Below are 24,886 nucleotides of genomic sequence, written 5' to 3'. Positions count from 1 at the left end.
GGTTTTACTGCCCCTTCAGCGCCTGGGACAGTGCCTGGTACACAGTGGGCACTAGAGAAATATTTGTTAAGTGAATGATGAACACACTTAAAAAAAACTTATTATTTTTCAAGAGCTTGTCATGATTGGCCTCTAGGACTTTCCCTCTTCATCCTTCTGGATGTCAGGATGATCGAGAACTGGAGTATGTAGCTCTAAGGCTGGAAGGTGCTAGAAAGAGTGGAAATGTATCACCTCAGGACCATCACTAGGGGGCAGGAACAGGATGGAGCATCTAAGTTGCAGTGAGGTGGGGACCAATGCGCAGACACTTAGCTTTGCTGCGGGAGGGCCCTCTGGCTAAGACAGGCTTGCCCAGAGCCTGCAAGCTGGAGGTCCACACAGAGAAGCTGGCCGGTAGATATTCTGTTTGGGCTACCATTTTCTTAATGTTATTTTAAATTCATTGCCAACATTTGAAAATTGGGAGATTTCCTTTAGACATCTAGATTTCCGACTTCACTGGGGCAGAATTCCCACTGGCAAGAAGGGGCTTGTCCTCCGTCCAGGGGTCTTCGCCAATGTTTATTACCGACCTGGCCCCTGCAGGCATTTGAGTTTGACATCTCATGTGTTATTTTTGCTGCTATGTCTGGTCACTTCAGGGTTTTTTGTTTGTTTGTTTGTTTGTGTTTTTTATTCGACAGGTTCATATTTCAGGCTCTTTTCCTCACTGGACATTTGGCACCTCAGCCGGTCTGTTTCTCAGATTCTCCAGGTGAACTCTTCACACCCAACCCAGGCTGCATTTGGCACCTCTCATCAGCCCAATGTGACAGGAACTGCTTGGTTTTATTGTCCAGCAAACATTTCCTCACCTCTTTTTTCTTTTTTCTTAAAAAAAAAGCTTTGGGGAATGAATCACTATTGTTCCAAGTTATTTGTGGAAATTCCATTTCATTTTGCCTGGGATTGGTTTAAGGATGGGGCATATGACTTGGTTATGGCCAATGGAATCTAAGGAGAAGTCTACTAGAAGTTTCTGGCAAAGATTTTTCTCCCTCATAAGAGAAAGACACCCCACCCCCCCTTTTTTTGAAAGCCTCACGTGGAGATGTGATGCTTGGAGTTGTGGCAACCATCTTGTGACCATGAGGCAAGACATCATTCTCACACTGAGAGTAACAGAAGACAGGAAGATCAAGAGATCCTCATGATATTACTGATTAGCAGAAACAAATCAAGGTCTCCTTATTATGGATTCCTAATTTTGCAAGCCACAAATGCACTTATGGTTGAAGACATTGTTGGAATTTAAAAAAAAAAAAAGACAGAACATTCTAACTGACACATTTCTTTTACCAGGTAGATTGTAAGCTTTATGCAGGCAGAACTGCATCTGCTTGTTCACTAGTATATAGGCAAGACTTAGCAGTGTCTAGCACATAGTTGGTCCTCTATAAATATTTATTAAAAGGATGAATTTATCCATTCCAGACATTTAAAACTAAGTAGTAGGAAGAAGGCAAAACCATCCAATTTATGTTCTCTGTACAAGTATATAACATCTTTACACATAAAAGCCAAGTGACCGGAATGGAATGCTGGAACAACCAGAATGACCGTTCACTACGATGCGCACTGTGGCGGCCAACCCCTAACCTCCCGTGGCCCCTCCCCCTGGCTGGCCCTGCCCACGATCGCCCCCTCCCCACCCCAATCAGGGGGGCCAGCTGGACCCCAACCATGCACAAATTCGTGCACTGGGCCTCTAGTACTTAAATAAAATTCAGGTATTAATTTCAGAGTAGTACTGTGAAGGAATATACAGGATGTCCCAAATAATGTATACACACTTTAACAGCTGATAGCTCAATTTTGAAAATGAAATGTATTTTAATAAACACTGCCTTTATAATTATTCAAAGTGTGTGTACATTTTGGGGGGATTCCCTATAGTTGACCTCATTTTATAGGTCAGAGTTTTAGGGCTTCGAGGGGTTAAATTACTTTTGGGTATTCCTTTTTACAGCCACAGCTGAGAAGTAGTGGAGTCTGTATTTGAATTCAGGTGGCTTTGTCTGAAATGTATACTCTATGGACTTTGGTTCATACACTAACCTCTACTGCCTGCCAACCTCAAGGGAGGAAGCAGAAGAAATAGCTCCGGCTGGTTTTGCCTTGCAAAATACAACAGATGACAGAACTATCCAGCAGAATTTGTTCCCCTTGAGCCCTGATTCACCAGATGCTATTTTTGTGCCATTTACAAGTAGAGCCACAAAAACGGGCATCACAGAACCCGACAGTTAGAAGGGAACTTTGGCATCCCTCCCTTTCAGCTGCCAACCTTTGAGCCCAGGCTGCGGCAGCTAGAACGTGCACCTTGGAGTCTGATGGGCTTGATTCCAAATTCCAGCCCTGCGACTCACAAGCCGTGTGACCTTGGGCACACAAAGCCAGCCTTCCGAGCTTTAGTTTCATCATCTACAAAATGCCAGGTAGTTATAATGAGATAAAATATGGGAAGTGCTTTGCCCAATAATTAGCATAGAGTAGGGACTCAACAAACAATTTCTGTCTCAGTTATGAGGTCAACTATAAGTGAATTTTTATGTTGACAAAAGTTATTTCATTTTACATATAAGGCAGATGTGAAAGGACATGGAAAATTCTATTGAAGATTTCATAACCCTTATTTCTAGGTCTTGTGCCAGAGAAGTAAACCTCAGTTCATCCCATTGTAAGAGAGATAGAAGTAAAACTGACTTCCATCTAATGTAATGTACCTAAAGCTGAGATCTCTATGGCTTAATTAAAAGCTGCAGAATATCTTCCTATGTGCAGATGAATGGCATTTAAATAGAGACTAGTATTCAACTATTGCATTCCATGGTTAGGTACTATGCCCCAAACAGCATGCCTTAGTAATTACTGTACACTTTTCTTAAATACCCTGTTTATTGATTGACTTATAACCGGATGATACACATACATAATTTTACATTTATGGATAAGTGCTCTTTTCTGACAACTTGAACATCTAAATTAGGCAACACAAAATCAGATCATTGTGGAGAAACATTAGTTGTCTGGCATATGAGATCTCCAGGTAAACAGTACAATTATGTGTATCTGTTCGGAACCAATTGAAGGTGGGTGGCCTGATGTTTATCAGTTATCTATCCATCATCTTCTTGTTTTTCAAAGTGAAATTCAAATTTACCTAAAAGAATAGCTTTGAGCGTTGACAGCTTTATCAAATGTCCTTGCCCTTGCTTTTATAACCTGGTGCTCTTGGAGCTCCAGGACACAAAGGAAAATGTTTAATTGAAGTAGCTATTTCAAAACAAACAAACAAAGCCAAAAGGCTATCCAGCAAGTTCTTGCATCTCCCTTTGGCTGATAACAAATCTGGCCAATGAAATTTGCATATGACTGAGGTCTGGCCAATCGTTGAACTCTATTTCTCAGACATCACTAGTGAACTGAATGGGTGGGCATGTGACCTTAGCAGAACCAATGAGCATTCTTCCCTGGAACTTATGTATATGCTGGAGGAAAGACTCTTGCTTGTGTCTGGAAATATAAAGGAAGATGTAAGTTGTAGGTGCTGGCAGTTATCTTTTTCCCCACCATGTAGAGAGGACTTGTCTGTAGCGGAAGAAGAGAGAGGCAAGAAATAGATGGGGAAATTGGAGGAAGAGAGGGAGGGAGAAAGAGAGAGAGAGAGAGAGAGAGAGAGAGAGAGAGAGAAGCTTTGGCAGTGCCAAGGCCCAGTCTCATTGCCTGGGGCCTCATCCCTATAGCTCTTCTTTCATTTTTTTCCAAAGCACTGTTTTCAAACCCCGTGAAACAATAAATTCTATTCCTCTTAGACATCCACTGTTAGAGGTCTGGAAGAAGAGAGAGCCCAGGAAAGGAGAGAAGAAGCAGCTCTGCCAGGTAAGAAAATTAGTTAGTTTGGGTTACAGGTGAGTGAAACAGCCAACATCTTGCAGGGCCTAGGGGTGAAGAAAGCCTCTTTAGAAACCAATTGATCAGACTAGTGCCATCCAACAGAAGTATAAAGTGAGCCACAAGTGTAATTTTATATAGTTATAGAATTGTATCATTTTATGTAATTATATAGAATTATATCATTTATATAATAACATTTTTCTTAGTCATGGTTTGAATTTAGTGTTTGTCCCATTTCCTGCAACAAAATGAGGCCGACTTCTCTGACACATTTCCCTGTGTGTTTTGAGCATGACCGGACACTCCCTCCCACACTGTTCTCTGGGCAGGATCTGCTCTGAGCCCATCGGTTCAGAAGGCCTTTGTATGGTCTGTGACGAGGCAAAATTAGTGGCTTCTTCTTCATTTCCTGAGTGCCTCTGGCTACTGTGCAGAGCCAGGCTCTACCCCACTGGTCAGCTGGAAGCAACTCAGGGACCCACAATCCAGACAAAATTAAGTCAATTATGATTCCTCCATATACAGCATTTATCTCGTCCTCTACAGAATTGGAAATGATTTTCTAAATATTTATGGTACCACACTGAATCAAAAAAGTAGGGCAGGGAGATTGTGAAAAATAGTTCGTGAATTACGTAAGGAGCCCTAAGTACACAGACTGGAAGGAAATAAGCTATGATTTGACTGTGACTGGATGATGGGATTGAGGGCATATTTTCCCTTGCTTCCTTACATTTTTCTTTGCCTTTCGACGTTTCTGTAATGATGATGTATTGCTTTTATGATAAGAAAAACAGAATAAAACCAAGTGTAATAAGGCAAAATGAATCTTGCCCTGACTACACTCTATGGTCTTCTCTCTGGTTGAGGTGTTTGATGCTTGCACTTTCAGCTGGGACAGGGGGTCTGGGAAGTCAATATCTTCTATGATCATAGTAAATCCTTGATGTTTCTCTTCCTCAGTCTTTTACCTGTAAATAGAGCTTGAATTCCATGCAATTACCATTGGAAAAGGTAAGGAGAATGACAAGGACCATGGGTGGAGTATTGAGTATGATGGGACTACACAGGGATCCGGGAGTTGTTTTGCTAGAGGTGGGGCTGGGTGTCTGCAGTTACCACAGGAAGCTCCTTGGGCTGAGCAGTGGGGGACATGTTTCCAAGATGGGTTCTGAGGAGGATGACAGAATATTCCTCCATCCCCCCGGATGCAGAATGCTGACTTGCAGTTGGGACACAGGGCTCAAATGAGAGAGGATGGAGCTGCAGCATCAAACAACCATCCCCGCCTGGTCCAGTGCACACCAATTACTCTCATTCAGGCAGCACGCATTGACTAAAACGTCTGCTATGTGCCAGGGACTGTGCATGCCATTCGTTACAGGCGAGTGAAGCAGCCAACGTTCTGCAGGGCCTGTGGGTGAAGAAAGCCTCTGTAGAAACCAGTTGATCAGACTAGCGCTGTCCAACAGAAATATAAGGTGAGCCACAAATATTTTATAGAATTATAGAATTTAATAACTTATTATTGTTGTTAATCCTCACCCAATGATATTTTTCCATTGATTTTTAGAGAGAGTGGAAGGGGGAGAGACAGAGAGAGAAACAACAATGTGAGAGAGACACATCAATTAGTTGTGTCCTGCAACCCCCCCAGACAAGGGCTGGGGATAGAGTGTGCAACCGAGGTAGGTGCCCTTGACCGGAATTGAACCCGGGATCCTTCCGTCCTTGGGCTGATGCCCTATCCACTGAGCCAAACCAGCGGGGTTAGACTTTATTTTTTAGAGTAGCTTTAAGTTAATAGCAATATTGAGGGAGGGATAGAGATTTCCCAGGTACTTCCTGCTCCCACATACACAGCCTTCCCACCATCAACATCCCCCACCAGAGTGGCGCATGTGTTACAATGGATGAACCTACATTGACATGTCATTATTACCCAGAGTCCATAGTTTGCATCAGGGTTCAGTCTTGGTGCTGTACATTCTGTTAGACGAGTGTATAATGACATGTATCTACCATAACAGTATTACACAGAGTAGCTTCACTGCCCTAAAAATTCTGTGACCTTTTTGCCCCCAAGGATTACAGGTCATTTTTGAACCTGATTTTGACATTATTTTCTGTTCTCCAAGCTTCTGTCTTGATGACGTGACGGCCAGGAGAATGAAAAGGTCAGCCATTCCTGTTTTCCTCTTGCAGATCTTTCCAGAGGTCCTAGGGATGGAGAAGGAATAATGAAGGCAACTCACTGGAGGGACGCATGGGCATTTCAGCCAGAATTTCCTGGGATGAAGAAGGAAAGGAAAGTGCTCCAGTAGAGGATGGGAGCCTTTAATGGGGAACATAGTCCCCCATCCCTGTACTTCCTGGCTGTGTGACCTTGGGCAAGTCACACCACCTCTCTGAGCTTCTGGTTTCTTTGGTGCCGAATCGATGTAATAACACTGTGGTCAGTCAGGTTCCCCAGGGAATCAGACACTGGGCTGGAGATTTGCATGCAGGTTTGCTGGGGGATAAAGGAAGCAGCGGGAGGAGTTAAGCTGTTGTGACAGAGACTCAGCCAATCCCAGTATGATCATCTGCCTGGGGCCAGCATGACTGCACAGTTGTCCCACCTGAAGGCGAGAGGGCTGGGCCCGGCATTGGATGCAGGCTGCCCCTCAGGAGGGAATGTGTGACCTTGGGCCAACCAGTTCTCTTCCACCTGGTGGGCGTAATTCCTGGGGATGAACTTGACTGAGCGTTGTTAGCCAGCAATATTCCCAGGGGCTGGAAGAATGAGCGTCTCAGTCCTGAAGGAGAGATGTGGGCACACACTGCAGCATCCACTGCAAATACCCACCTTCCAGGGTAATTAGGAGGAATAAAAGCCATAAAGTGCGCCAAGTGATTGGCATAGAGCACGGCACATACTAGCCTCTCAATACATGGTCCTTGATGATGTGATTATGATGATTATGATCATTTTAATTTCAAGAATATTTGTGAAGAAGCTAATGAATAAAAAGAGGCGACAAGTGACTTCCAAGCAGCCATACAGTCTGGAAAATTCCAAGGAAATAATAATCCTCGGAGAGTTCAGCGGCCTCAGCAAAGCCTCTAATTGCTGCGATGCTGACAGCAGATTTGCGTCCTGAAAAAGCCGCCAAGTCTGCAAAGGAACCAGCCTGAGATTGAAGGGGAAAGCCACAAGCTGAGGTTTGAACAAAGCCGTTTTGCATTTGAAGCGTCTCCGGTTTAGGGTTCTCTGGAGCTCAGAGCATTCTTAGGACCAGGGAGAAGTGCAGCGTTGTTATCCTGGCGGCAGGTTTATCCGGCTTCCTCACCAGGCCCATGCTCCCAGGCTGCACTCATTATTTCCAGCTGGAGCAGGGGCGTTGTGCTGAGTGCGTCTATTGACACAGGACACCTTGAGGCCCCTAAGGCAGGCAGGCCTGGCGAGCTTTGTCCTCTTATCCTGGCGGCAGGTTTATCCGGCTTCCTCACCAGGTGCGTGCTCCCGGCTGCACTCATTATTTCCAGCTGGAACTCGGAGCAGGGGCGCTGTGCTGAGCCCTGCCATTGACACAGGACACCTTGAGGCCCCTGCGGCAGGCAGGCCTGGCAAGCTTTGTCCTAACTCTTGGCCCGATGGGGGCAGCCTTTGATCCCTCCCTGGAAAAGGTGCCGAGTCAGCAGGACATGCTGCTGGAGCCTCAGGAGACACAAAGCCTATTAGAGCCATTAGGAGTTGGTGCCCAAAGTGGTGGCTTTTCCCCTCTCCTGGGAGCTCCTAGGGGCCTGGCCTAGAGCATGTGCTTGTCATAGATGGGATGGAGGGCTCACTGTGAGCTCCTCGAGGACACACCTTACAGGGTTAGCTTGCCATTACATCCCCAGAATTATCACGGGGCTTGGCACATGGGAGAGGCTCCGTGAATATTTATTTATTAGATCAGTGGTTCTCAACCTGTGGGTCGCGACCCCTTTGGGGGTTGAACGGCCCTTTCACAGGGGTCGCCTAAATACATCCTGCATATCAGATATTTACATTACGATTCATAACAGTAGCAAAATTACAGTTATGAAGTAGCAACGAAAATAATTTTATGGTTGGGGGTCACCACAACATGAGGAACTGTATTAAAGGGTCGCGGCATTAGGAAGGTTGAGAACCACTGTATTAGATAAACAAACAAATGAACAGATGAATGAATACATGATCAAATGAATGGATTCTTCCCCAGAAGGTATTGGAAGCCTCCAGCTCACCCTCTTGAGTTTTGGGGCCCGGTGAGTTGCCAGGCAGGGTCTTCAGGTGTTCACTCCCCTGGACCCGTGGTCCCTTAGGGGGTTTGTATAGTGTATGACCTCCTACGTAAGAGTGCTCCATAGTGATGGAGCGACAGAGCGTGCCACGTGCTTTCATGTACCAGAGCCTTTACACATGCCACCCCCTCTGCCTGGTCACCTTCCTTCCTCAGCTCCTCCCCATTGACATAGATGCTGGTCACCCCAGGGGGCTCAGTGTAGAGTTGTCTCTTTAAGGGAGACCCCCCACCCCTCAGCTCCTCTGTCTTCCCACAGCCCCGACCTGTCTCTGCAATAGCATGTTTCACATGGGGGTGGTGTGCTAGCTTCTAAAACCCACCCACCTGTGGGCTCTTCGAGGAGGGACAGACTGGGATTGGTTTCTGAAGCCTGCACCTGCAGGGGCCCGGAATGGAACAGGGACTCCATATTTTGGGGGAAGGAAGAAATGAATGAATGAAGTTAGAATGGTCTCAGGAACTTCTCAACCTGCAGAGTCTGGGGTCTGGGGCAGCCGGTCTGTGGATCACACTTTTAGGAACTCAGCATCAGTATTGCTAGCAATTTTTTAAAAAAAGCCCTTCTCTCTCTCACACACTCTCGGAACTGGAAGAGCAAGTGGAAAGTGTTCCTTATGTAGGCTCAAACAGACTAGCTTCCCAAACCTATTGCATCTAATCTAGGCTGCAAGAAGCAGAGGGCACTCTTCCCCAGCAGAGCTGATGATGAGAAACAGTTTACTCCTGGGAATGGGAGGGGATAGGAGGGAATATCCTGGCAGAGGAAGATGAGAAGGTGCAGAGGGCAGTTACAAAGGGAGAGGAGGAGAGAGAGGATCAGTGGGTTCCCCAGGGGCTGTGTAGTTTCTCCTAAGCCTGGGGTGAGGTGGCATCTAAGTACTATTGCATGATTCCGAGGGCACAGATGCAGGGAGACAGATCCGCTTATTTCATCCTGACTGGTTTGGAACCATGACTACTCCCCATTTGATTATCTGTACTGGGATCTGAGGTTGGGAGATTCTGGGATGTTCATATTAAGGACAACTCAACATTTCTACAGCTCAGCTTACAATGTACTTTTCCCCATCCGGATTCCCATTGGATCCTCCCAATAAATCAGTGAGGTCTTCACCATTGTCCCCCCTCTCACCCCTGCCATTTGCCCAAAGAGAGAAAAATGAACTTTTAAAAAAGAATTCATAGCCAGGCAACAGCACAGTTCCTGTGACAGGCATCACTAATCGAGCATGCCACTAGCCTGGTAACCTCAACCCCTGATCTGGGCAGTCACTAGTAATCAAATGGAGAGGAAAGTGATTTGCCTTCTGCTGGACCAGGAATAAGACCATGTTGCCTCTCAGGGTATTTAAAGTCCTACCCTATGCAGTTACGAATCCAGCATTCTGTCCCTCTCTCTCCTCATGGCCATTAGCTGCTGTTGTATGCATGACTTTGGGACCCCTGGCCACTTCCATCGCATGTTCACCTCCTTCCTTCTTCTATGGGACTTTGCCATCCTCGCTTTTACTTCTGCCAAACTCTTTTTGAGCAGGAAGCTGCATCCCACTGCCTCATGCCACACAGATCCCTCCCTCCTATGGAATTCCTTGGAGCAGGACTTCTCAACCTCCATTGACATTTTGGGCAGCTAGCTCTTTGCTGTGAGGGCTGTCTCCGCAGCATTCCTGGTCTCTACCCACTAGATGCCAGTAGCACTCCCGTTCATAGCTGTGACAACCGGAAATATCCCCAGACATTGCCCAATGTCCCTGAGAGGTTAGGCGAATTTGCCCCTGCTTGAAGTATTGCTTTAAAGTCTAGTTGACTTTTGAACAATGCAGGTTGTTAAAAAAAAAGAGGCAATTCTCAATGGGTGCGGGATGGGAGTTTGGTGGGTAAAGGGCCCAGCTCCCTACTGCTTTGTGGGGTCATTCTGATGTGTTTTTCAGACCGTCCCCAGTGGGATGGGGCCCAGTTGTCCATTGCAACTCACACACCGACTCACCCTGTGTTGGCGTTCTCCTTTCCTCATGTCCTCCTCACCTCCCACTGGAGCTTCCTGAGAGCATCCCCCCAAGTAAAGGACTTGCACCCAAGTCCCGTCTCAGGCTTGGTTTGTATGTCCATAACCGAATGGTGAGAAATGGCTGAGCATAATGTAGGCAGGACCCAGTCCACCCACGTGGCTTGTGAGGAGTGAACTCTTTAGACTCCCAGTGGTTCTGAGAATGGCCTCGCATGGCTCCCAGGCTGCCAGGCGCCTGGCACTGCATGGCACCCTGTTGGAGCCTCATGACCGAGATGACTGGGAGGTGATGTCAGACTCGGAGGCGGGCAAGTGCAGTGGCAGGGGAGAGAATGGAGCTAAATGTGAGTCCTGACTCTGACATGTTATTTTGGGCAAGTTACTTCTCTCACCTCAATTTTCTCCTCTGGAGGACAATCATATAATTTATCACCCAGAGACAAGGCACGGGGGGCAGAAAGAGGACAATGTTAATTATATCAGAAACATGGGCATGCGCTGGGATGTGGGATCCCCCGACTCATCTGCTAAGTGGAATAGTATCAGTGCTGTTGTGTAACCCAAATGAAGACATATGCTACTATTTTAATTCTTGCAGTAATCCCACCTGCAGTAATCAGGTGTTCTGTTACCCCATTAAATAGATGAGTAAACCGACACTGAGGGAGATGCAGTGACTGGCTCAGGGTCCAGGACTTGCTCACGCCCAGGTACATGTTCACTGCTCTTGACCATGATGCTATGATGATGATGGGATGGTGGGGTGAGGGACGGTGCTGCTGGCACTGCGGGATGGATGCCAGTTTTCCAAGTCCTATGCTACACTTACCGGGTACCTGCTACCGACCAGCACGTCATTCATGTTGTCTTATTCATCCTCACCACTACCCTGCGAGGTCCAGGCACTGCTATCATTGCAGACCTAACCTCTAACGGCTACACTCGCCTGCCTCAGATTCTGCAATTAGCGCCTAGTGTTTTTGGTAAAGAGGCTCTGACATGTCAATTGGTCATTCGTCAGCCTGGAACCTTCTAGGACCAGTCGCAGGACTCTTAGGAATCTTGAAGGTCCATTCCTTACAAACCACATGAACGGGCTGAATCGTGTTTACATTAGGCTCAGCCATCGGTCACCCTTTAATTATGAACGTATAAATCGAGCCTCTTATTTTTCAAGGCCATGAAACTATTCATTATAAAGTAGCTCCTTCTCAGCCCATTCTCACAGATAAACATAAATAAATCATAACAGTCTTCTATGAATTATGCATTAAATACACATCTGTAAAACTTCCCCATAAGCGGTAGGACTTTGACCATATGGGCTTTTAATTGGACACTAAATCAATTTTCATCTCTCTGTTGATGGAATGTAAATGTCTGTCATTGTTACATAATAAAAAATTAAAACCCTCCTTCAAACCCCTATGATTTCGATGCCCACGGCTGGCGCTTACTTTCCATAATTCAAATCTCAGCCCAGGTGCCTGTGATAGAGATTAAAACGGTTCTGCGCGAGCCGAGCCGTAGCGTTCAGATAGCATCAGAGAGTGAAAGGTGGAAAACAAGGGGATTATCGAGGAAATGTGTGCGTGGTGTGAGCAGAGAAGCTGTGGTGCAGGCAATCTGGGGTGGGGAGGAAATAAGAAGGAGGGGAGAGGGAGGGGAGGGGTAGGGGAAGGAGAGAGGCCTGCACGATAGAGGGTGAAGTTACCCACTCCTGGCCAAGTTCTTTAACTCTAGTGGCTCCTTTAATTCATTCTCTCAGTCCGTGAGATACGGGCTCCATTCTACAGGCGAGGAAACAGGCTTAGGAAGGCCAGGGATTTGTCCAAGGTCTTACTAGGTGTCAAAGCCAGGATTTGACCCCATGTGGTTCTGGCTCCTGAGCATTTGCTCTTTCTCATGCAAGGAGGGTTGGATGGTCAGTTTTGTAAAGTCTTATCGGGGCCACATTTCCCTGATACATGACAATATACTGCTGCTTAATGAGAAGTAGCAGTTGATGAGTGAAAACCCATTCATATGTTGGTGAGTTTCCTACTTACATGCTATTATTTCTCAGGGGTCTCTGAGATAAAAGACCTTATATCTTGTGAGGAATGAGCTCCACGTCAGTGAAGGTAATCAAAGACAGACCTCTGGTAGCTTCTTTGGGATATCTCCAAGTGAACTTAGAAGTTCCTGTAAACACTAATAGAAGTGTCTTAGGCTCTATGTCTAGCCATGGGGGAGAAGGAATGCCCTTCAGCTCCCTTCAGATCAGAGCCCTTTGTACATCTCTTAGAACATTTACCCCATTCACCTTCATACTTTAGGAAGCTAAAGAATAATCCTGAGTTGAAATGGTCCAAAAAAGACTGCCTGTGACCTCCAGCTGTGTCACTGTAGGCAAGTTCCTGTGCATCTCCATGAGTCAGATTCCAATCTGTAAAATCCTATAGAATAAAAGCCTAATATGCTAATATGCTGGTTGTCCAGTCATCTGTTCAACCAATCAAAGCATAATATGCTAATGATATGCTAAGGCCGCTCAACGGCTCACTATGACATGCACTGACCACCAGGGGGCAGGTGCTCCAACCAGTAGGTTAGCTTGCTTCTGGTGTCCGGCTGATCAGGACTGAGTGAGAAGGGCTGGACATGTCCTGGAGCCCTCCCACAGTTCCTCCCCAGCTGGCCAACCTCCTGTGTCCCTCCCTGGCCTGATTGTGCACCAGTGGGGTACCTCGGCCTGGCCTGCACCCTCTCGTTATCTGGGCTGAGGCCTCGCCCCTCCCCCTCCCCCAGTGCAAAAATTTCATGCACCAGGCCTCTAGTGGGGAAATAACAGTCTTTACCATCTCTTATGATGCATATATGTATTCTGTGTATCCCCAAATCCATATATTGAAGTTTTAACCCCCAGTACTTTAGACTGTGACTATATTTGGAGATAGGGCCTTTAGAGAGGTAATTAAGGTTATACAAGGTTACATGCGTGAGGCCTAAATCAATCTGCCTTATAAGAAGACACAGTAGACAAGAGATGCATGTGTACAGAAAAAACTCATGTGAGGTCACAGTGAGAAATGGCTATCTGCAAGCCTCAGAAGAAACCAGCTCTGCCAGCACCTTGATCTTGGACTTGCAACCTCCAGGACTGTGATAAAATAAGTATCTGTTGTTTAAGCCCAGGGTGTGATGTTTTGTTATGGCAGCACTAGGAGACACATACGCCATCTCACAGGGTTGCTACGGGAATCCAGTGGGTCAAAATACATAAAGCGTCTTGCATGGTGCAGGCACTTAGTGCACACTCAGTGTATGCAGGCTCCTCTCCTGCCCTGCGATCCATGTTGGTCTTACTGCTCCCATAAGCGTCTGGGAACCCCTTGAGAGTTCCTTGTTTCTTTCTTTGTACCCTGGCACACAGTCAGTGCTCAATAAATGTTCACTGAGCTGAATTGCAAATGCAGCAGCAGACGTAGTCACCTCCTAAAACACAGGAGCTCTAGCCCTGTTCCCCTTATCATCCCTCCTAAGCCCCACCCCAAAACCATTTAGAATTTCTCCCCTTGTTAGGGAACCTCACTTAGGAGGCCTGGATTGCCTGGGGCAGCCCCTCTCTCATCAATTGCCACCCTTTATTGAGCACTAACTATGTGCTAGACCAGTGGTTGGCAAACTGCGGCTCGAAAGCCACATGCGGCTCTTTGGCCCCTTGAGTGTGGCTCTTCCACAAAATACCACATGCTGGCGCGCATGTACAGTGCGATTGAAACTTCGTGGCCCATGCGCAGAAGTCGGTTTTTGGCCTGGGCGAGTCTCTTTTGAAGAAGTACTGTTGATATTTGGCTCTGTTGACTAATGAGTTTGCTGACCACTGTGCTAAACATTAGTTTTTTCATAGATTGTCCCATGAAAATCTCTTAACATTCTCAAATGGTAGCAATAGTATTATTAGTCTCACCCCTGTCCATGAGGGTACTGAAGTTCCAAGTGGTTAATTCTCCTAATTTATCAACCCAGTTATAAAGTGAGAATGCCTAGAGTCAAACCTAGGTTGATCTGATCTCAAAATCATGTGCTTAACCACTAATCAAAAGTACTTGAAATTTAGATCTAGTGGTTAATAAAAACAGCAACAGCAACAACAGTAGTTAAGAACCATCTACTGAATACTTGCAATATGCTAGGCATTGTGCTAAGTTGCTTACCAGAATTTTCTCATTTAATTCTCTCAACATCCCATAGGGAGGCACTATCATTACCTGCCTTTAAGATGAGGAAACTGAGACACAGAGGATTTGATGACTTGCCCAAGGTTGATAGCTAAGCAGGGGTGGAACAGCATGTGGACCTGAAATTCCCTCCTCTTTATCTTTGTGCTGAATTGATAATTACTGAGCATCCACCATGGTGCCCGCTGTGCCAGGACTCTTTTCATGTGTTAGTACCACAACCCTTTCTGGGAGAGGCCCAGAGAGGTGGAGAGCATAGATGAGATCACACAGCTGGTGAGTGGCTAAATTATGACTTTTAGCCCCTCAGACCTTGAACCTTTCTGCTGTCCCTGCATGTGCTCCTACCTCCATTTCTGATTTCTCAGACCTCATAGCTCCCTCCAGGTGGCCTTGAAGACTTTTCCACCCGAAAGGTAGAGGCTCCAAGTGAGTGACTGACAGCCAGGCATTTACAGGGGAACAGACCTGGAATGGCCCCAATGCCTGTTTCCTCATTATTTTGATTCCGAGCTCCTGCAAATTGAGGACTCAGCAACACCGGGATTAGGCAATTTTCTTGCCTCTTGTAATGTACTTTTTCTGAATTGGTTCTTTCAAGACAATTATTTGAGGCCTTCAGATTGTTCCCGCAGGCAAGCTGAGAAAGGCAGTCGACACATCTTCATATTCAGGCACGTCTTAGGGCTCCTTTCTTTCTTAACTTGGACTCACAAACATGGGAAGGGAAAGGGCAGGACAAAAAGAAAAGTTGCTCCTTAGACCAGAGCTAGGGGCCAGAAATGCAAATCTTTATGTAGGAAACATGCATTGAGCCCCCTCTGGGCTCTTTCATATCTTACCCTCCGGCATTCTCATACGGAACCTCTGGGATGGACACTAGAGTTTCCATTCTCGATGGAGAAAACTGAGGATCATTGAGGTGGAATGAAATTTCCCAGGTACCAGAGCAAGTCTCCAGCCCTTTCCATCTTTCACTCACGTCTCCTTTCTTTGAACTGTCAGAATATAAGTGGCCTCTTTCCTTGTTTGGCACTTACTACGATGTAGTCTTCCCTTTTCTTTAACTGCTTTGGAAAGGAAGCGGAGTTTAGAGGTTCAAAGGATAAGCTTTCGAATCAGATATGTGGGTTTGAATAATGGGCTACTTTAAAAGAATTTAAAGTAATTTTTACTTTATTTATTAACAATCCAAAAAACCTTTGCTCTTATCTAAAATATTAATATGTATACATTGTTATTTAATTTTTAAATTATAGTTGACACACAATATTATATTAGTTTCAGGTGTACAACAGAGTGATTAGAAAGTGATTGCCCCAATAAATCTAGTGCCCACCTGGCACTATACATCTATAATAATAAAAACATAATATGCTAATTAGATCGGACATCCTTCCGGATGAAGCTGGGCTGCAAGGGAAGCCCAAGTCCCAGGTGCCAGAGGGAAGCTGTACTGGTAGCCGGAGGGGGGACGGGGGAGAAGGAAGGCTTACTCTTGCACGAATTTCGTGCATCGGGCCTCTAGTAGTTATTATAATATTACAAAATATATTCCTTGCTTCATCTTTTATCAGATATGTAACCTATTAGCTCTTTAACTTCTGTGTGCTTGTTTCTTTTTCTGTAAAGTGGGGATAAAAAGTACTTAATTTGTGCAGTTCTTTTGGGGAAGAATAGTGTCTTTAAAGTAGTTAGAACTGTTCCTTCACATTGCAGTCACTTGAGAGAGCTTAGCTGGCCTTTTTGTGTGTCGTTATTGCTAGTTTGTGGGACCAGGATTATGAAAAATGCTGATAGGAAAGCAAGGTACCCAGGTTTCAGTTAGAAGGTTTGCAAATTCAGGCTGTGTGCTTTGAGTAAGACACTCAAATTCTTTGAGTTTCAGTTTTTATTTAAATTCTGTTCAATGGGATATTGTTTGGTTCTGCTTTCTTGACAGGTGATTTGTGGGGGCTCAGATGCCACTATGGAACTTGGACGCGCTCAGCAGCCAGAAGAAGTTTAATAAAAGTGTGTCGAATTAATAAGGTGACTTTACATGAATTAAAAACAACCCCAAAGTGCTTTTTAGGTATAAAGGACTTCTAGATCAATAGTTAACACAGGGAAAGGAGGAAGATTAGAGGAAATCACAAGGAAGAAAGAAAATAAAGGAAGGGGGAAAGAGAAGAGAGCCCCATTTTCTTATGGATCGTCATGGTGGTGGTTCAGAGAAGAGGATATGGAGCTGGACAGTTGGCTTGAATCCCTACTTAGCCATTTTCCATCTGTGTCCTTGCATATGTTACATACCTTTCTGGGACTTGGTTTCCCCAACTCTAAAAGTGCACCAATATTACCTGTATCATAGGGCTGCTGTGAGGACTAGCAAGACAATAACAAGTCTTTAGCACCAAGCCTAGTGCACAGTGGCTACTTACCACCACTACTATTATCGTCACTGGTATGGACACTGAGCACTGTGCTGGGGGTGTAGTTAAACCAGCATTTATCAAGGGCCAACTTTTCATTTGTATTTTATCTAATCTTTACAGCCACCCAAGGGGGAGATGCTATGATTATGCTGTGTGTTTACAATGAGGAGCTTAGGCTCAGAGAGGGGAAGAAACTAACCCAAGGCTGCACAACAGGGAAGTGGTGGCGCCTCAGTTTGATGCCAGGGCTGTGGACTGTGGAGACCTTGGGCCCTGCTCCTTAGTGCAAGGAGAGGAGCTTTCACCACTGGATGAGGAAGAAGGGGAGGGAGAGAGGGAGACCAGAAGAGCTGCAGACCAAGCCAAGCAGAGGCAGCTGCTGAGGCTACTCTGGTTTCACAGTGGAGAGGGCTTCAGTTGCCCTGAGAAATGGCCAGATCTGTGATATTTAAAATGCTTTCCTTTCTTTTAGAGTCTAGGAAGACTTTTACAATTTCTTTTTTTCTTATCCTCACCTGAGGATATTTCTCCATTAATTTTTAGAGAGAGTGGAAGGGAGAGGGAGAGAGAGAGAGAGAGAGACAGACATCAATGTGAGAGGGACATTGATTGGTTGCCTCCCACACATGCCCCAACCAGGGCCAGGGATTGTGCCTGCAACTGAGGTATGTGCCTTTGACTGGGATCAAACCTGAGACTCTTCAGTCTGCAGGCCAAGGCTCTATCCACTGAGCCAAACCGGCTAGGGCAAGACTTTTACAATTTCTTGGCCTTTGGACGGCTCCCACAAACCCTTAGGAGCACAACATTTGAAGGAACTATCTGAGTTTCAAGCCTCAATTGCAGTTTGGGAGACAAGGTGGTTCTTGGTGGGTTAGCCCAAGAGTTGTCTTCTTTTATTGACCACCTACCCAGTCACCGCAGGTCCTCAAATAATGTTGTTTTGTTCAACATCAATTTGTTATCATGTAAATGAGATGCCATAGGAACTTAACTCTATTTATATCAACTAGCCTATGATAAAATTGGTTTAGCTATATGTCCATTCACTCTAAGTCACGGAACCTATTAATGATGTTAAGTGAGGACTTGCTGTACTCACCTAGACCCCTCCCTCCACACCACACACCTGGCCTTGCCATCAGCTTTCTCTGCGTGTCATTTCAGTTTGTTCTGTGGCCTTATTGATTACTGCGATCTTTCTGACATCCTCATAAAAGAACAGGGACAGGCAAAGTGTCGAGATCATGGTTTTATGGGCTTTTCCCTCGACAATCTCTCCATTAGTGAATCTATTCAGGGAATTCTGACAGCACTATGAGCTGCCTTTGGAGTCCCCTAAATCCAGCCCTTTGTTTTGATTCTTTCTGGCATTGATAATGACTGAAGACCATGCTGATGATGTACTGCAACATTATAAGTGATCTTTTTGGATCCATGTTTGAAAGACAAATATTTTTTAAAAATAGTTGTTTCCCCATTTTCATTCAGAATTTTATGCAAACAATGTCCCTGCTTCAAAAAGTCTAAAAAAGAATATAAAGCCTAGGCCCATTTCCAAGAGGTGACTGCCCTGAGCCTTGCTCAGAAAGTCTAATCACTCTCTCACTACCTCCGCCCACTGGGTTATCTGGGAGAAGGGCTTACACAGCATGTATGGGACATCTTCTCTGTGCCAGGCACTTGAGCTAGCTCATTTAATCTTCACAACAGCTCCGTGCAGAGCACACTGTAATCCCCAATTAACTGTCAGGAGGGCATATGCTAAGGAGGGGAGGTGACTTGCCCAGGCCACACAGCTGTCAAGGGGAAGAAGCATGACAACCCAGATGTGTATGATTCTTGATCCTATGGTGCATTTCTGACACTCCAGCCTGGGAAGCAATGGTTCTTTGAGCTGAAAAGAATTGGCCAGCGGCAGTTGAAAAGGCACTGGGGCTGGGGCTGTCCTGACCAGTGGTTTGTAGTGACTAATATTATACAGATAGATAGATAGTTAGCTCTGAGTCTGAGCTGAGTCAAGCTCCCTGGAAACACTGGACAGTCCCTCATACTGGTGTTATTTAGGACAGCTGCCTGGGCACAGATGGACTGAGTGATAACAAACCCCATTCCTAGTCAATAGTGATGACACCGGGACAACCACATTTCAGCTGCCCTTCCACGCAGGAATGGCAATGCACTCCCAGCCCACTTACCACACTTGTGTCATGCTGACGCCCTAGCGCCTCCAGGGGTCAGGCCTTTGCACACGCTGAGCCTCCCTCCTGGAGCATTCCTCACCTCCTCTCTGCCTGGCTGATGTCTGTCTGCTCACCCAAAACAAGGGCTGGGAACTGGTTCTAGAACCTGCAATTGGGTAATTGTAGGGCAAGGGAGAGAGAGCCATTGCTTTCCTGAGTGTTTTATAAATCCCGGTAGCTTGGGATCTGATGGAGGAGCTGAGGAAAGTGCAAGTGTCCTTGAGACTCAGTTGGGAGGCAGAAGGATACAAATAGCTGGGCCTGTTGGGAGCCTAGACAGCTCCATCGGAGGGTATTGTCTATTGTCAAACGTTATAAGAATAAAACAAGGATTTGAGTGTACCCTTGAGGATACTAACATCAAACTCTTTCTGCCTTTCTTGCTACTGACTTTATTTTAATTTTTATTGGCTGTAAGTTTCTTGATGGCAGGCACTGGGCTGCAGGGGGAGACATTTTGAGAGAATACTTCAACCTGGGACAGCGTTCCTTGGTGAGGCCTTTGTAGAAGTTCCCACACTGTGGGTAAGAGCTTAGACTCTGGGGTCTGAAGATTTTTTTCTCCACCCACCAGCCATGAATCCTTGGGCCACATGCTTAGCTGCTCTGGGTCTCAGTGGCCTCATGTGTGAAATGGTTATAGGGATACTAGTACATAACTCTGGCATCAGTGTAGGTAAGAGGTGAGAAAGGCATGTTCAGTGTTTAGCTTAGCCCCCTATTATTATTTTTTGATACTTTTAAGGGCTCAGGTTTAGGAGTCAAGATATATATGCACCAATAAAACTTCATCATTTGCCCGGAAATGAAAGGACAAGATAAACTAACTGCTCTGAGCCTCAGTCTCCCTGCTGGTACAATGACAACAATAGCAACAAAACAACAAATATGTAATGTGCGGGGCTCCTGTGAATTTAATTGAAAGGCAAAGCTTGTTAAGTGCTTACAAAACTGCTTGAATCCTAGAAGCATTAAATACATAATTAATATTATTTTCCCATTTCTCTTGGTCTTGCCAGAGAAGGGGCATTGTCTGCCTCCATGGTTTTAGGGAACATTGAACAAGGTCAGTAAAACTGAAAAAGTATGAAGGTGACATTGTCTGAGGAGTCCAAGAGACCGGGGCCGTACAGAGTCTGGTGGCAGCAATGAGGACCACATCTGTGAAACACAGAGCAGGGGCCTTGGCAGCAGGCACCTCGGTGGGTGGGCCCAGGGCAACTGGAGGCAGGATTATGGTCTGCGTGCTCAGAAGGGAGCCTGCTGGGAGGAAGCTCTGCCCATCTTCCTGCTGTTTCCAGACATTCCAGGCCCGAGTCAATGCGAATGGAAAGGAAAATCCTACCAGGGAATGAGAGTCCTGTCAAGAAAAGCAAAGTGTAAATATAGACTGGGTTTTGCCCACTGCTTATGGATAAGCATATGTGATGGGCAAGGTTTATTTTACCTTGAATGGGCATGGGCCCCACAGGCCTGCCCCAGTGCAGTGACTTGGAAATGCCCGTGAGGATTTGGTCTTTACCGCTCAGCATCTGAGTAGTGCTAGCACGTTGGTGAGACTCTGTGTGTGTGTAACAAGGTCAGTAAAACTGAAAAAGTATGAAGGTGACATTGTCTGAGGAGTCCAAGAGACCGGGGCCGTACAGCGTCTGGTGGCAGCAATGAGGACCACATCTGTGAAACACAGAGCAGGGGCCTTGGCAGCAGGCACCTCGGTGGGTGGGCCCAGGGCAACTGGAGGCAGGATTATGGTCTGCGTGCTCAGAAGGGAGCCTGCTGGGAGGAAGCTCTGCCCATCTTCCTGCTGTCTCCAGACATTCCAGGCCCGAGTCATTGCAAATGGAAAGGAAAATCCTACCAGGGAATGAGAGTCCGGTCAAGAAAAGCGAAGTGTAATATAGACTGGGTTTTGTCAACAGCTTATGGATAAGCATATGTGATGGGCGAGGTTTATTTTACCTTAAAGGGGCATGGGCCCCACAGGCCTGCTCCAGTGCATGACTTTGGGAATGCCCGTGAGGATTTGGTCTTTACCGCTCAGCATCTGAGTAGTGCTAGCACGTTGGTGAGACTCTGTGTGTGTGTGTAAACGCAGTGACTTCCAATTCCTGCTCCCCCAGGGCCTCTCTTCTCTTGGCAGGAGCCCTCAGAGGCCACTTGGCAGATGGCCGCCGGTCCTTATCTGCAAAGAGCTGTCCGTCATGAGGCACCTCAGGGCTGACAATGTTTCAGCAGGGCCCTCCTATCATCTCGAGACAATCGGGCACAGGAGGCTCCAGAGCAAAATTTAAAAATGAGAACCAGACTCAGACACACTCTAGATTCATTATCTGGTGTGTTTCCGGAAATTGCTTTGGTGTCTTCTGCTCAAATGATAGTAACCGCATTAATAATTGTTACGGCACCGCGATTCCTCTCCTTTCCTAACAGGGCCACCCGGATATAGTGGGGAGCTCATTGGAATCGAGCTTCTTAGATGCCGGTGCATCCATTCAGATCTGTCCTATGTGGACAGTGAAAGGGAAGCCAAATTAACATGAGCTGGTTCAAGACAGCAGAGCAGCAATTTTAATAAACAGAACAAATCTCACAGGACGGGGTGCTACCATGAGGGATCGGAGACCCCTTGGAAGGCCTATGACTCTGGCACAACCATATGGAGATTATTCTCTTGTCTGTTCACTCAAAGCATGTACTGGAACCTGCCTTGTGTCAGGTCCTGTTCTTGGCACTGGAAATACAGGCATGTCCTGACCTGCAAGATCTAGCAGTCGTTCAACAAGTGATTTTACTAATAAATGTCCTTACAAGGGAACTACAGGGTGCTCTGACGAGGCATGAAAGAGAATCGAGTCTAAGTTGGGGGTTTAAGGAAGTGACATTTGAGATGAGCATTTGCTATTATTACTCCCACTTCTGCTGCTGTTGCTGATATTGCTATCACTATTTCCATTGCTACAATGGCTGCTGCTGTTGCTGTAGTTACTACTACCACCACCACTATTTCTTCTTCCTCTCCTCTTGCTCCTCACTTGGCATATTCAGGACGCAAGGAGTCTATGTGGTTTTTTTTTACAAGTAGATTGAGTTGCATGATGACATCCTTTGTACAATACAAAGGATGCATTGCATTGTTCCTGTGTTACAGATGAGGAAATGGAGACATGGAAATGTTAGGTAGTCTTACCACAAGAGGGCGGCTAGTTAGCAACAAGGTAAGAAACCTTGAGTTCTCATTAAATCTTATTTCCACAGTTTATATTCATGGTGTAACATTTCAGAAAGTCCACAATGTTTCCCACTGGAATATATCTTCTGATGGGCAGAACACCTGTCTGTTTAGTCCACCAATTGATTCTTAATGCTTTGAGTGGTGCCTGGCACACAGGAGGACTCACATTTAATGAATGAATGTTGAAGAATGTATGAATGAATGAATGAATGAATGTGAATCTTCATCACTGACTTGGTTATAATATCAGGAATACTTCATCGTTTAATCCTCTCCCTTAACCAATCCTTTTCTTTCTTTACCTGCAAACTGAATGTCACAAACCTGTTCAGAAATATTCAAAAAGAAATCAGACTATTAAAATGAAAGATTTTGGAATTCTGCCTGTGCCCATATCATTAAAAGTCCACATCAAAAGTTTGTATGTTCAGATTCAAAGTTCACAAAGTGATGAAATCTAGTCTTCCCCCACCTCCTGCCTCCACCATCCCCTGCCTGACCATTCATAGTCATGGTGTTAAAAATCAATGTGGAAGCAACATTTTCCCCCTAGACCAGACTGTCTAAAAAAATAGCTTGGAAATTATGCTGTGCTAAGAATGGTTCAGCTATAACTCCATAAATGATTCACTACATTCTTTAGTCATATAATATTATGACTATTCCCTTCTGTGCTTTAGAATATTTAGGTATAGAAAAAAGACAGGGTCATGTAATAAAAAGAGAACAGACTTGGGAGTCAAATGGTCCTAAATTAAAATCTTAATGTTCAGACCCTGGACAAGTCACTACCTCCTCTGGGTCTCAATTTCTTTAAATTTTCAGCAGAAACACTCGGACCTACATCATTAGCATGTGGTGGGTTTTATGTAGGGCAACTGAGAAACTCCAAGCCCAATGCTAAGAATATAGTAGGTCATCCCATCCATGGAAGTTTCCTTCCTCCTTGGAGAATCATTTATGTAATGCAAGTGAAGGACCTTCGCGGACTGTGAGGTACATACCCTGTAGGGAGGTGACTCTCTCCCTGCCCTCATCTCCTGCTGTTTCCTTACCGAGTCCTGGGCTCAGTCACGTGGAACCACTTAGGCTCTAAATCAGTGGTTCTCAACCTTCTGGCCCTTTAAATACAGTTCCTCATGTTGTGACTCAACCATAAAATTATTTTCGTTGCTACTTCATAACTGTAATGTTGCTACTGTTATGAATCGTAATGTAAATATCTTATATGCAGGATGGCCTTAGGTGACCCCTGTGAAAGGGTCGTTCTACTGCCAAAGGGGTCTCGACCCACAGGTTGAGAACCGCTGCTCTAAATGCATCGCTTTCCCCACATTCCATCTGATGGCCACACTATCTCCATGACTCAAGACCCAGCCTGGTTCCCCCAATAAAGTTTCTCTGTCCAGCTACTTCCTGCTTCCATCAAGTCAATTCCACTTCCTGCTGTGAGCTTCCCACCAAACCCATAATCTACCTCATTGTGTCTTACCACTTAGGATCTCATTTATTTCCTGTGTTCCTTCCTCCTCCAACAGGTGTATGAGCTCCCCCAGGGCCGAGTCTGATTCAACCTATATCCCCAGCACTTAGCATATAATTGGAGTTCTAGAAATATTTCCTGAATCAATATGTATGATTGTCTTATTACTATTATTAGATAAGACTTTTCTCCATGCCCAAAACGTAATATTACAGTATATGCAATACAAAGGGAGCCTGAATATTATTATGAAACCCATCGACAGTGGACCAGTTTCTGACCCTGTCCTAAGGGTGGCTGAGTTATATGTAGTTGTAGTAACATTCTTTCATTAGCTTCCCTCTTCTAAACTAATTGTGCCCACTCTTGCCCTCTGAGTACACACTCCATATTGTTAAATGGACCAGGAGGTTCATATGGACCTTCTGGTCAACAAAATAGCCACATATGGAGAAAATTAAATTAAAAGTAAAAGGTTGACTGGAAAACCTAGTAAGATGAGTGAACCCATATCAGAATGTTATGCCCAAAGTAGGCTCGAGCAATTCATCATTCCTCCTTGACCCAGTCCACTCTGCCTATCATCCTAATAGAAGTGCCCTCAACAAGCATGGGTGTTCTCTTTGCTGAAAGAGCCTGGGCACTGCCACACTACCTTTTGCTTCTGCTTTGAAGTATTTTGCAGATTTGACCAGTCCCTCCTTCCTGAAACGCTCTCCATGGTTTTGTCATCTTTATAGAGGCAAGTCAGAGCACTGAATTTAGAGGCAGAGAGTCGAAGAGCAACTCCCCACTCTACTCCTATTGGGTATACAATCCCGGAAAAGTTACTTCACCCAGCTAAGCTGCAGTTTCTTCCACTATCAGGTGAAGACTAGAGTTGTACCTAATTCAAGAATATAAACAAAATCTTCATAAAGCTCATAGCACCTGACCAGCACAGAGAGCACCCAAGAAAAGTTAGCTGTATTATTACCATATTCTCCTGGTGTTTGACAGATAGCTCTGGCTTATTTCTTAGCCTG

The sequence above is a fragment of the Myotis brandtii genome, unplaced genomic scaffold (genome assembly GCF_000412655.1).
Source record: "Myotis brandtii unplaced genomic scaffold, ASM41265v1 scaffold355, whole genome shotgun sequence".
NCBI classification, from domain to species: Eukaryota; Metazoa; Chordata; class Mammalia; order Chiroptera; family Vespertilionidae; genus Myotis; species Myotis brandtii.
This window is presented reverse-complemented; position numbering follows the sequence as displayed.